Raw genomic sequence first — 15,384 nt, 5'->3', positions numbered from 1 at the left:
TGGGGGGGGAGTGGGAGAGGGCAAGTTGGGGAGGGCAAGGTGGGTGGGGGAGCGCAAGGTGCACACCCCTACCTCTGCTGGAGCAGCTGAATGGGTTGCCGTTCATTACGGCCTGAGCTAATAGAAAAGTGTGGCCGCAATTTTTCCCGCGGAATCCACTATTAGCCTGCTTTTAAAAAAAATGAAGTTGCTATCTAATGTGATGATCTAATACATGACAAACTAATATGTGTTATTTCTTCATGCTTCATGCTTTGTGCTTAGTTTTCATTAATAAAGTGAAAAAATATAGGTTGGCATTAATTGGACCTCAACAGCACCAACTGCCGCCGCAAAATTCTCCACAAAATTCAGCAAGACTCCACCTCAATTTTCCAAATTATTTTCAAATTTCCCTCCAATTATTGGCAAATATTTCCGTACTTTTCTATTGGCCCAGATTATGACTAATATTTACAATTTTTAAAGAAATGGAAGCTTTTACGTGCTAAAACACAATATGTTTTGAGTACTGAAGGATTGAAAAATGCAATTTATTTTGTTGTTAGTCCATGAATTTGGTACTAACTGTAGCAAAGATAGTCTGCACCATATGAAATGTTCCAGAATGATTTGAAAGGTGAGCCAACAGAATTAATAATGTAGATCATGACATTGTTTAATCTTGCTTGAACATACCATTGTAATACGTGTCAGTTCATTTTGAATTAAATGTTTTACCGCATATTCGTTGTATGCATTCCTCTGCAGATCAGATCTTTCCAAACAGAGATGCTTTCTTGTTGACTTTATGATAATAATAATCCTTGCATTTGATATAGCGGCTTCTCACATCGTTGAGATGTCTCAAAGCGCTTCACAGAATATATTGTAAAGTGTATTTTGTGGAATTTATTCCGATAATACTGAGAGACATTAAATATTGGATGTTTATGTATTGACTTTATATGGAAATACTTTCTGCGGCATTTGGAATATTATCCAAAGCCAAAACCATTAGATGAACATGACAATCTCTCATCGTTATGTTTAGTGAGCCTGTCAATTAGTTTCTGCCTTCCCTGCATATTGTTTCAGGATTTTATTGCATAATTAGTAAATGATCTAATAAATACACTCACATCAAAACAAAACATTCAAATTCGGTGACATTTAAGAATACCTGGAAATCCTGTGCTAACATCAGGTTCCCATATAAATGACAATGAGACATGTGATCTTTCATTTATAATGAGCACCATCATATCTCACTCAAAGGTAGAATCCTAGCAGAAATGCCAACTGTTGTGTAGTAAACACGTATTTTCCTTTGTTCAAATTTCACTAGTACAGTGAATCACTAGAATAATGCAGCCGTGCCAATCAATGTATGGCAGCATTTCAATTTGTAGCAACGGCTTTTTGTGAAAACAAACTTAAAAATAGCTAAACTTTAGCATCAATTCATGTGAAGCACTTTGAAATATTTCATTGGCATAATATGATGCTATATTACAATAACAACAAACAAGATTACATTTGTATAGCGCCTTTCATGTGGGGAGGACATCCCAAGGCGCTGGACAGTGTACAGCATTTCAGACCCGACTTGAGGTCAGAGAGGGAGAAGGGAGCGGAGGGGAAGAGGGGTGACCGATGGCATGATCGAAGAGCAAGGTTTTGAGGAGGGACTTGGAGGCTAAGGAGTGGGCGAGGCGGAGTGATTGGGGGATGGAATTCCAGAGGTTGGGGGCAGAGTGGCTGAAGGCTCTCCAGCCAATGATGGGGCGGGTGGATCGGGGGACTTGGGAGCAGGCCGGAGCTGGCTGAGCAGAGGGAACGGGCGGGTTGGTAGGGGGTTAGGAGGTCACAGAGGTAGGGTGGAGCAAGGCCATGGAGGGCTTTGTAGGTGAGGACCAGGATCTTGAACTGGATCCAGTGAAGGATAGGGAGCCAATGGAGTCGGGCGAGAATGGGGGAGATGGGGTCGCGGAGTTTGGCGCAGGAGAGGACACTGGCTGCAGAGTTTTGGATTATCTGCAGCCTGTGGAGGGAGGATTTGGGAAGGCAGACAAAGAGGGCATTTATATAGTCGAGCCTGGATGTTCAGCGGGCCTGCTCCATGTTTCCCGGCCGACCCGCCCTACCATTGATGGCCAGGTTTTTAGCCTCTCTGCCCCCACACTCTGGAACTCCATCCCATGGTCCCTTCGCCCCGCTTCCTCCCTTGCCTCCTTCAAGGCCGGTCTCAAGACCATTCTCTTCGATCGTGCCTTCGGTCATCCTCCCACCTCTCTGCCTTCCCTCACCCCTACACCATCCATCCCCCATGCTTGGGCCCTGACACCTGATTGTTCAGCGCTTTGGGATCCTCCCGACGTGAAAGGTGCTCAATACATGTAATTTTGTTGTTGTTGATGTGATGAAGGTATGAACAAGAGTTCAGTGGTCTGAGGGATGAGGTAGTAGGAGAGTCGGGCGATGTTACAGAAGTGAGAGAAGTAAAGCGGGTCATGGTTTAAATTAAATGCAATGATTCTTTTATTATTATAAATATTACCAGCACTACAATATTATGTTACAAAAAAGAACAAATATGGTGTCATCACATGAAGCTAAAGGAACACAGTAATGCTCAGTGCTGTTACCTCCTTGTCAGTGATAAAGTACAACCAGGACCACATTGCTTCACTGCAAAATGATCCCTAATTTCCCTGAAGATTTCCACCTGACAAAATATCCTTGTTATTAGTGCTTTTCGAACTAAGCTTTGTGATCACCCCAGGAGTTGGTATATGTACGATTCATCTTCCAAGACTGTTCATTGCACAATTTCTGACCACTAATAAAAAAAATCATTATTTCTTACATGATTCCCTATACCTGGGTTATCAATAAACATTGTATGCTTTTCTATGAAGCAGTGCTGGAAGTTTATGATTATTGTTTTCAAACTACATTGTGATTTATTTAGGTTTTCAGGAAGTTAGGTGATTAATCTGTCGGACAGAACTCTTATGATTGCTTGTTAAAATCCGTAACTCCTACATACTTGTTATAATCCATAATACATAGTGCAAAATCATCCTATGCTGGAGATGGAGAATATGAGGGATAGGGGCTCATGTGAAGTATAAAGACCTCCGCAGACTAGTTGGGCTGAATGGCCTGCCATGTCATTCTATGTAATTCTGTAATTACTGGCATGACACCTCACTGTTCACCTGTATATGAATAGGACATGCAGTTAATTCCCAATCTAACTCGAATCTAGTGTTTATGAGAGGAAGTTATTTGTGAAGTTTACTTGAATAAACAATGCAACTAGTTACAAAGCTGTACCAGACCTGAGGGGTTCAGTTGATTGCTAGAAACCACATGGTATTATTGACCCACATCTGTTCTGCTTCACAAACATTATGTATTTTGGATATCCTTGTAGCTATGTTAATTTAACATATGTACAGTTTTCAATTTCCCATTTCTTAGATATCTTGCATAAGTTTTGCCTTTGGACTTTATTTAGTCTGTTCGTCCAGCCATTTTGTCCTTAAAATTGTAAATCAGTGGTATTATGATTATTGATGTCTACCATATGGCTTTGGTTTGTGTATTGCAAAGAATTATTTTTGATTCCAAGAGAACCAGAGGATATTGTTAAAGCTAAAGTTTATGATTTAACAATTTAAATTAATTTACAGGGCTAAGGCATTTATATTAAAGAAGATGCAAAAGGTGAAGGTAGGCAAACAATTTGTCTGATAAGCAAAGAACATTGCAAAATGTAATTTAAGAGATGGGTGGGGAGAAATTCTACCGGATCTAGATTCATTCCATTTATGTAACATTTTAGAGCTCTCATACCAGACAATGTTCCATACACATGCAAATTTCCATGTCTGGAATGGAATGCACACTCTCTCCTCAAAGGGACCCACCCTGCTTACGTAATTCCAGATACTATTAGGCGCATGTTAGCAAAAGCTAAGGCTTGGGATTCCCAGAATGTGTGGTGGGGTACTGTTGGAGCTTAACCAGCTAAAACCACGTTGGATTGATTTAATTCCAATGTTCAATTGCTGATCATTTTACCTTTGGAGCCAGTTCAGCCACTAGAAGAGCCCCCACCCACAACACACATGAGTTTAGGATTTATCATGTAATATATAAAGAAGGTAGGTAATCTGACACTAGAAAATGATTTTTTTTGTAGCTTTTTCTGTTTAATATCCTAAAGAATAACAGTGCTGAGGTTTGGAATATCCATTTGTATTACAGATAGTTGGACACAACACAACATGATGTGTGGCATTGATGACAGTAAATCAAAACCACTCACTAGTCGAAACGACAGCTTTAACATATAAAATATTCAGTTGTAATGAAGCATCTCTATTTCCTGCACATTTATCACAATGAAGAATGCTGACTCAGAAGCCGTCTGTGCTTTATTCGTGTAATCGGTGGCACCGCTGATTTGTTTTGTATAGCCTTATGCAGTCCCCTGTACATCCAAGAAAGATCAGAATTCCTAAAGGTTCACAAATAACATTATTTGGGGACACGCTCCACCTTATTAAGCAAGTCTGGAACCATGGTGTCTTGATTGACCCTCAATTATCCTTTCTACCCCATATCCATGCCTTCTCTGCCTTCCCCCACCTCCACAACATCGCCTGGCTCCGCCACTGTATCACCCTGCAGGCCGCCAAAACCTCATACACACATTCATAACATCGAGCTTGATTATGCAAACTCCTTGCTTGTCGGCCTCCCCAACTTCTCCCTCCATAGGCTGCAGATCATCCAGAATTCTGCAGCCCGTGTTCTCTCCCCGCACTAGGCTCCATGACCCAATCACCCCCATCCTCACTCGACTCCACTGGCTTTCCATCACACAGAGGATACAGTTCAAGATCCTGGTCTTCACCTTCAAAGCCCTCCATAGCCTTGCTCACCCCAACCTCTGCAACCTCCTAACCCGTACCTTACTGCCCGCTCCCTCCGCTCAGCAGACTCTGGTCTATTTCACGTCTCCCACCTCGCCCACCCCACCATTGGTGGATGGGCCTTCTGCCACTTTGCCCCCATCCCCTGGAACTCCACCCTGCAGTCCCTCTGCTTCACCTCCTCACTTGCCTCCTTTAAGACCCTCTTCAACTGTGCTTTTGATCACCCTGTTTCCCCCACTGCCCTCCACCGTCCCCGATCCCGACCCCCAGCTCGGGTCCGAAACATTGACTGTCCAGCACCTTGGGCTATCCTCCCGATGTGAAAGGCGCTTTACAAATATAATGTTGTTGTTGTTGTCATACATTTTACAAATGGAAATATCAAACAATCTTTGTGAAGCCTGAAAGGGTGGTAGAAGCCGATTCGATAACAACTTTTAAGAGCGAAGTAGATAATTATTTGGGGAGGACAAGTTTGCAGGGATATAGGGAAATAGCGGGGGAGTGGGATTGAATTGGATAGCTCTTTTCAAAGAGCTGACACAGACAAGATGGGCTGAATAGCCTCCTGTGCTGTATAATTCTATGATTCTGTGATTCTATGAAGTTTGATGAATAACATTTTTAATAAAGAATTTGCTACGGACATTCAATGTACACCAGCTGACAAGAGGAGGAGATAATGGCCAAATTTAATTTGAGATGTACAATATTCAGTAAAAAGGTTTCTATGTACAGGAAGAACATAGGAAAGGAGTCCCTTTAAAAATGGATTCATCTCACTGGAGCCATGCAGCAAAATACAGGAGTGGAATGAGATCAATGTTACTGCAGTGACGGAAATTGAATTAAGTCAGAGAAACTGCTGCAGTAGTGATACATGAAAAAATAAGGAACAAACAGGAGTTAGACTAAAAGAGCAATGAACTAACCATTAGTGAAACGGATTAAATTAAACACTGGAGAGATAACAAATTCCAAGAACTGAAGGGGAAGATGAGGGTCACAATTCATTTAAATGACAGGCACAGGGGAAACTGAAGAGTTCCAGTGAATCACAGCAATGTTTTATGGTGCTTTCAGGTCTTATTTCAAAAAGGGTTTTATGGTAGGAAATCTAGCACATAACTTATATACTGTTGTTTATTTAGAAGAGGAAATCTAGCACATAACTTATATACTGTTGTTTATTTAGAAGAGAGTCATCTCTAAACATTCAATAATCATTTTATCCCTTTTCTATCTATCTCACATACGCTAGTGAGCTTTCCATTCTCTCACCGTTTCCCTGTAACATTTATTTTAATTCAGCCAAGATCCCTGCAGAGCAATCTGAAAAATAAGCAAGATATATTCTCACATATTTTGCAAATGAAGCTGTAGGTTTATTCATCGATTTTAGGAAAATACTTGTCAGTTATGTTTAAACCTTGAGGCTGCTTCTCAGCCTGCAAATTTATAGCTGAGCTGAGGATACAATGCCCTAGCTTGTAAAAACTTTTAGCTTGTCTATAAATCTGTAGGCTTTGACAGTGCGAGTCTACAATGGGATTTCCTATCTCATTGGCTTCTCAATCTAATTGCAACCCCCACCACCACATCATAATTAGCTAGATGTAGGGAAAATGTGAAACTTCTTCAGATCCTGTTAAACCCTGGAAACATTTTAAAAAATCTTGAGTCCTAAACGTCTTTGGTTTATTTGTAACTCACAAAAAGGATTGCAAAACACTCCAAGGCAGGGAATAATTTATTTTAAAAAATTGGTTTAATTTGTGGTCAATAATATTTGTCCTTGGATAAGATCCTATGCATCTATTGTGGTAGTTCCCTTGGTGATATTTCTAAGAAGATCAAGGAGGTCATCACATGTCCTGGGCAATATTTCTCACTGATTTAAAGTCACCAAAAAATGCATTAACCATTCATCTCATGTCTGTTTGTGGGATATAGTTGGTGCAGATTAGCTGCTATGTTTCCCTACAGAATAATTTCTAGACTTCACTGTAACTAATCAAAGTTATTAGAGATGATTTGCAGTGATATGATGCCCTATTATTTATATAACCTTCCCATCTTGATAACTCTGCTGTCATCTTTGTTTAGCTGTGGCTTTGCTAAGAATTGTGTTTCCACGTAACACAAACCCGTTTAAAATAGACTATTCTCCATTTCAAATACGCAACTATCATAAATGTGGTTAAGATAGCACACAACTACCCACCCCACCCATCGTGCAGTGTTTTTTTAAAGTGTGACTTTTGTTGTCTACTTCTGTGAGCCTCAGTTTCCAAGTAGGGTCCATTTATTTGTTATTAGCTAAGGCAATAACATTTTAAACTACATTGTATTTAGGGAAAAAAACATTGTGTTCCCTAAAAATGTTACCCTCCTGCTAAATACAGACTTTGCCTGCAGTGCATTTCTTGGATACTGAAGTGGTAAGATATTGAGCAAAATGACAAAGGCACATAATACATGCACAGTACAAAATAAACAATATACTTTAACAAAATTAATAACCTGTCTCACACCCTATTCCGATGCGACTATGAAAGCCAATAATTTTAGCCTCTGGGTAGCTTTGTCCTGAAGTAGCAACGAGCTGTGGAGGAAAAGCTTATTCTGGTGATAGGCAGGGATTACAAAACATCAGAAAATGTGATAGATTTAAGGAAACATCAGATTGCTACTTTGATATTTGCGGTCTATTCATGTGCCTTGAAGGATTTTGGTTTCTGTTCTATATTTCAAGCTAGTCAAAATGTGCTTTCAGACTTATTCCCACTAACTTGTCCTATAGTTGTGAATTACCACCCAAGTCGAAAATGGGGTGCCAGTAATACCAATAATCATTTTAACATTTTTTTCCATGTGATTAAATAGCATTTAACACAGACTTAGAAATATTCAGGGATCTATCTGCTATACGTTCTGCCTCATCTGAAGCTGCTGCAATTTATGTAACCATAATCATTTTCTAGCAATCTGTATAAGGCAATCACAAATAGGCTTCAGGAGTTGTAAGACATGCTTTTAAGGCAGCTACCACGAAAATTGTATATTTACCCAACCCTGTTTTGCTCTTGTCATCATAGATTCACTTGTCTCCTGCTTGGTGGTGGTGTGTGGTAGTGACTGCTGTTAGAGATGATGAATATTAATGATCAATGATGGATTATTGCAGGCTTACATATTGAGTCCTGGACCTTCTTGATTCAGAAAAATGGACATTTGAAGTATAGAAGTTGTGGGATGTTGAAAGGTTTTGCTGGATACCGCGACAATATATGGCATGCGAAAAGTCCATTTGCCAATCAAGACAACCCTTCAAACTCATAGCCAAGCACAATCCATCTACATATCAATTTAGATATCTGCATTGAAAGCCTCTGAAGATAAAGAATCAAAAACTCCAAATCATTCATCCATTCATACCATTTTCTCAACACCTAGTCCCGGCCTTCTTCCTTACTACAGTACCGCCTAAGTTTTTCCCTCAGCATCATAGAAATCATTATATATTACAAGGCAACACTTATCTCTACTTCTCACAATATAATCAAGCAGACTTACATAACACATTTTAAAAGGATTTCATTGGTGTGTCAACAACTGGTTTTGCTGGGAGGCCAATCTTCAGTCACTGATCTTGCTTAAGGCTTTTTTAAAAAATTAAATACATGCTCTCTTGTTTCACTCTCAGTGTAAGTAAAATAGTTTTATTCCATCTACATCATTCATCCCTCTCAATGTAAAACACTGAGGATTGAATATATAGGAGACCAGATTTATCTTTCCGCAGACCTCCCCCACTTCCTATAGCAGAAACTGGGATCTTGAACATCAACATTTTTTTGCTGTGACAAAAATACAAGTTTTATTATCTTATTCCCAGGCCTGAAATCAAATCTAGCTGGCTCTTTCTCTTGGCACCTCAGGAGAAAGATGAATCTACAATTCCTTCACAAGGAGTTCTAAAATATTCATGTTGGCCAAGTTGGGAGGCTAAATATGTCAACAAGATTCCACATAAAAAATGTAAAGAGTTTTGTGGATGCAAACCACATAAGCCTCATTTTATTATTTGGATCTACAAAGCCCCAAAATTGAAATATCATCTTGTTCATAAGCAACAAGACTGCGTTGGTAACCTGTCTGACATCATGACTTCATCATTGAACATAGACGTTCTCAGATTGTCTAATGTGCAGATTATTGGGTTTCTCTCAATGCTGCTTTTTTTAAAAAAATATGGTCAATATTAAAAGTTCGATATGCTACTATTTTTAATCCAGGCTGTCACATCAGATCTTCTGTGTGAGTGCAAATTAATTTGACTGCAGCACCCCCCTGGCAGCTCAATCTCTGGAGGAAGACATGAAGGTAAGGATTGAAAGACGCGCAACCCTTCTTGTGGCCGATGGAACGTTTTTCTGATTCTATCGTCATGGAGATGCCTCTGGCTTTTCCTACAGTTCTGTTTTCACCTCAGACAGCCTCACACCTCACGATATGTCACGACCTTTGGTGGTTCAGTAACATAATATAGATCATGGGTCCTGGTCTTTATGATCCAATCCAATTTAAATTTATATTGTGGTATAATTTGTATTAAATTTGTGTGCAATTTGTATTTGTATTGTTTGTATTTGTATCGAGTCAAATAGACAAATGCTGGAATGAGGAAAACAAACAACTATATACTGCTGTAACAATATATAAGGTTGAACTATTTGACTCATTAAAGCTGCTTTTGGCCTGAAACCTTTATATTTTTCCTCTTCAATTGTTGATCCAATTCCATTTTGAATGTTGTTGGGCTCTCAGCCTTAATAACAATGACAACAACTTGTATTTATGTAGAGCCCTTCACACGGGTTAGTGTCCTGGAGTGCTTACCATTGGTGGTAAATTATTCCATGTTCCAATAAAGTTTGAGCAATCAGATCAACTAATCTAATATTATATAATAGCTGTCATCTGGTTACTTAAAATTCTTTAAAAGTACTTAAGTTATATTACTAGAAGAACATTTTATTAGGTTTCACATACAGAACCTGAATGAAAAATGCCCTTGAGAGTATACCTGAAGCACTGTGACTCAATCAAGAATAGTCAGAACCCATAGGGTTATATTACCTACAAAAGACCAGTTTTCCGCTTCACGGCAACTCTGGGTTTTTTATTGCTAATTTGAAGATGTTGTGAGTGTTTGGAAAAGTAAAAAAAACTTTCTGTTTAGTGAAATGCTCTGAAATAAGGTCTCTTGAGGTCTCCCTCTCCTTCATTATTTCAATACAATACATTTTTTCTCTGCTTCAATTAACATATTCTCAGCTTCTTTTCGAGGGAACTGTTTATTACATTGTGTCATAGCTTTGTAGGATATCAGTACAGAATAGCCTAGATTCAAAGCAATATTGGCTGACATCTTGCATCAATCAAGGGTTCTACAAGTACAGAAATACACAACAGTATATAGACCACACATACACACTCACAGACGCACCATCTGTTAAAAAGCATCTCTTTTGAAATGCCTTGTTTAATATTAGTCATCACTAACCAAAGGGTATGAAATGGATACATTATTAAAGAGGCAGAGCTAAATAATTTTCGCGGTTATGCAACTTTGAATTAATACCTCCTCACTGTACCTGAAGCATTGTGCACTGTATAATAAGTGAGAAATGAACACCTTCTCTAATGATGAATAATTTGGCTCACATACAGAATGGCCCCAGCATGTAAAGTACAAGATAAAAGCAATTAACAAAGCTTTTGCAGAAGATCAGTTGTTAAATCATTTGGAACATTTTTTTTTTGGACAATTTTTAGTTTTGAAAATCTCTAGGAAGCAGACGAGGCCCGATGTCCATACTTTTTGGGGGTTAACCCTGTTAGCTACAATAATTCAAACTTCCAAATTTCATTTACATACATGATGTTACAAGTTTTCAGGATTGTCCGCAACACTGGATAAAATTTAACTTAATTTCATAGAAATTACATCATTCTAATAATCCTTGCATTTGATATAGTGCCTTATCACATCTTTGAGACATCTCAAAGCGCTTCCCAAAATATACTACAAAGTGAATTGACTGTGTAGGTTGTGGACGAAACATGGCAGCCAATTGCGCACAGCAGTGTCCCACATACAGTCTTGGATTGAAGTAACCAATTTATTATTTTTTTTTGAAGGAATTATTACTACTGGAAAAGCAATCCACCAAGCGACTAACAACCGGGTTCCTACATACTGCTCGGGTAAACAGAGTGTGTGGAGTAAGAAAACTTGCCCAACATTTCATCCTACCAGGAATCAAGCCCAGGTCTCTTGCCTGCGAGGCGAGTGTTCTAACCACTGACCTACAGGACTCCATTGAAAAATTGGCAACAATAATAACAACAAATTATATTTGTATAGCGCCTTTCACATCAGAAGGCAGTCCTAAGATGCTGGACAGTATGGGTTGGCAGGTGAGTAATAGCACATTTAGAAAATATTTTGTAAATGTACACAGTATGATAAATTTCCATTCAACCAGCAAATGAGCAAATGAGCCATTCATGCTATAAGGCTGTGTATTTCATTGGATCTGACAAACCATTTCCATGAATACTTAATGATTATTATGAAGAATATCATAATTAGATAGTTATGCAGAGCTGCACAATGCCGTGAGGATCAATTTGGTTCACCATCACCATCCAATGGACACCAGTAATCTATCCCGTAATGTTTCAATTTCAGCCTGAAAGCAGTAAAATAAACAATGTACAGACTGCTGTAAAGGCTTGTGTCAGTGAGGCATATTTTGTGAAATGTGGAAGAGAGATGAGAAAGCAAAAATATATTTATGAAATTAAACAAGGCAAACATTTTTTAGTTTAGATTAGCCGTATATGTAAATAAACTTAGAAACCGGAAAAGCTCATGAAATAAACATCACAGCACATTTTGGGTTAACTTCACTCCTTCTTTTCAAATTAGAAATTAATGCCTTCAGCATTATGCTGACCAACTGAGGCTACATCTAACTAGAGCCTCTCTCTCTCTCTCCCAGGGAACAATTTATGTTTGTACAGGTATAGTAGAACAGAGAAAAATAGATTTGAACCCTTTGAGAAAATTGGGAGAACAGAAGAAGCTTCCGTGCAACGAAAGACACAAAGAAAGTGGATTATGATTACATTCCTGCTGAATTCACAATTTGAGACAAGGCTGGAGTCATTTGGGGAAATTGAATGCTGGTCATTGCTGGGAAATGCTTCCTAGTGTTTGTTTATAAAGTGTTAGTTAGAGTGTCCTTGTTACATTTAGGACACATTTTTATCATACTTTATTGTATTTTGCTACAATTGCTGGTTAGGTTTAACAAAGTACAATACATACAGTTTAGTAAATTGAGAAATGTGATGAAATTAAAGATTCTACTTATTTTTCCATAGCTAGACAATTAAAAATGCACACATAATAAGAAAGAACTTCCATTTTTATAGGATCTTGACACTTGTTAGCCAGCTAGTTGCATACAGCAAGATCACACAAGCAGCTAGTCAGTGAATGGCCAATCGATGGTCATTGGTGGCCGGGACACCAGGAGAAACTCCTTCCTCTTTTTGAATACGCAGAATCTTTAACAGCAACCTGAACAGGCAGGCACAACATCGGTTTAATGTCACACCCAAAAGACGGCACGTCCAACAATGCAGCTCTGTATAAAAAAATCAGTATGAGTTCCATATGAAGATCAGTTTAGAGCAATTTATTTTGCACTGAAGCGGACAATGTCTCTTGACAGCAAATGCAAGCCAAAAGCCATTCAAGTATAACTGCTGCAAATGTTGTTCTCATCCATTGATTTTTTTCACTAAAGGCAAATCCGCATGGCTTTTTGCATGTGCCTCAACAGGAGGGATGACAGTGCTGGGAATTGAATATATTTGTTACTCGTAATAACAGTATTAAGTGTACTCTTCTTAGACGCATAGTGCGACAGACAAAATGCACAACATCATCATAGCAATTCACCAGAGAACGTAACTCACAGAACGCTACCCTCTATCTCAGTCCAAACCACAGAACATCACTAACCACATAAACTCAAACCTCAAATGAGTACTCTATTCCATTGTTCCACTGTGCCTTTTCCATTTCTACATGATGTACCTAATCACCCAATGTAAAAGACAACAACTTTCTTACATACAATCCTATATCAATTATTCGTAGCAGACAGATCATAATTTCCACGAAATAAGAAGAACATGCATACCAGATATTAGATGTTCTAGTTGGCATTACCTTAAACCTATATATTAAGCCCATTCACTGGTGACTACTTCACTCTGCAGCACTGGAGTGTGGTGTGTGAAAAAAGCAGACAGAAGCATTTTGGTGCCATCAGCCAACGGCATCTTTTTGGTGCATATCCACTTCTCGCACCTGCTGTTTTAGTTTGATTTCAGATCTTGGCTCCTCGACTAGCTTCAGGGAGAGCCAACTGAAGAACCTTTAAAATTATTTTTTAACAATGAATTTTTGAAAAATATACCAACAAATTAACAATCAGATCACACTTGGAGTCATGTCCTCCAAACAGAGAGGTTTAAAATATAAATAATACATTATTAGCAAATTATCTATCACCTTTAAAAGGATTAGAAAGCCACTGATGAAATCCAATGTTGGTGTTATGCTATTCACATCAACACATGCTGCAGTTAAATCTTAAATGTCATTCAATTAAGATGAAGTGGTGCACATATTATAATAGATTCTCCTCAATCAATATCTTACTCAGTTGCGAAAGGAAAATGCAATGTTTAAATATGCAGATCTTTGAGCGATTTTTGAACAATTCCACATGAAAATCTGAAACAGGTGGTCAGGTGGATTGCAATAATAATAATAATAACTCAAACTCAATTTGTTCATTTATGTTAAGTATAAAATATAAAATATAAAAAAAATAATAAATTGGTCATTTTCAATCCATAACTGTTTGTGGGACATTGCTGTGCGCAATTGGCTGCCACGTTCGCCCACAAATATACAGTCAATTCACTTTACAGTATATTCTGTGAAGCGCTTTGGGACGGCTAGAAGACGCAAAAAGCGCTATATCAAATGCAAGGATTATTATTATTATTATGGTGAAGCTGTGCTTCACATGAAAGCAATCATAATGGAACCTCTACTGATTATTAGAAACGCACTTTTATCAGTCGTCAAGCAATTAATGAATAACTCAAGGCAAACATGAGAAATGTAACTGATTTCTATAAACAGCAATTGCAGCTCCATGCCTTAAATTCCAGGTTAGAACATTTTGATAATAACCGTTGTATTTGATAGAGCCATTCCACATCAGGAGGTCATCTCAAAGCACTTCACAGGAATTATTGCAAAGTGTAGTGATTGTATATTTTGTAGGCAAAAGCTGCAGTCAATTTGCGCTCAGCAATGTCTCACAATAGCTATGAAGGAAGTGATCAATTTTAGCTAGAAGATTGTCAGGCAGGACACCAGGAGTGCTGCCAACTGTGTTTGTCTGATACCTAACAATACTGTTTTGGTTTCTCAGGAACCGGCCTTTCCCAAACAATGTTACAGCTATTGCAAATCAATGGTGTGTTTTTTAAATTTGATACAAAGCAGGTTATTCAAGACATACATGAGACTCTTACTTTACCAGCATTGATAGATATTTGCCAAGTTTGTTTAAAGTCAATATATCTGGAGAAATGCAATTACTGCAGATCCAGCTGCCTGCTGAGAAGTCTCAGGGACAGAGCACTGGTGGGTGTGATGTTATGAGTGTGTTTGTGGGAGCATACATATGTCAAACCTATTGTGTCATACATATTTCCAGTACTATTCTAATTGAATGAATTAATGCTTCATTTAGTAGCTTAAATTCAGTATGCCACTTAAAAAGAATAATGTAAGGTACATGTTTTATAAATTAAACAGGGACGGCAAAGCTTTTCTACATGTATAGTCACACAGCATCACCAGTCACACTATTCACATTAGAATGGTCAAAGGCACAATATGGATTTCTGAACTATAAAGAACTGAATTATTATTTTTAAATAGGGATATTTTACAGCCAGGATTTTATTCCTATTTTTAAAAATAGAAATGCTGCAGAGATTCAGGTAGGGAGCACAAAGCTGGAACGTGCATTACAGATGTATGAATGAGAACGGTGTAATACTTGGCCAGGGAGAATAGCTTGCCTTTGGGAAAGGCAATAACTTGCAGATAACAATGTGGCATTTTGCTCTTCAGAAAACAATACATGTTCAATTAGAAGCAATAACCTAATCAATAGTTAGCACAACCCAAACAACTGGGCATCAGCACTCTCATGCACTGCAGAATACCATTCAGTTCATAATCTAAAGAAAAGGTTAATTTCCCTCAGGCCACCAATTG

Source organism: Callorhinchus milii, unplaced genomic scaffold (assembly GCF_018977255.1).
Source record: "Callorhinchus milii isolate IMCB2004 unplaced genomic scaffold, IMCB_Cmil_1.0 Scaffold15, whole genome shotgun sequence".
Classification (NCBI taxonomy): domain Eukaryota; kingdom Metazoa; phylum Chordata; class Chondrichthyes; order Chimaeriformes; family Callorhinchidae; genus Callorhinchus; species Callorhinchus milii.
This window is presented reverse-complemented; position numbering follows the sequence as displayed.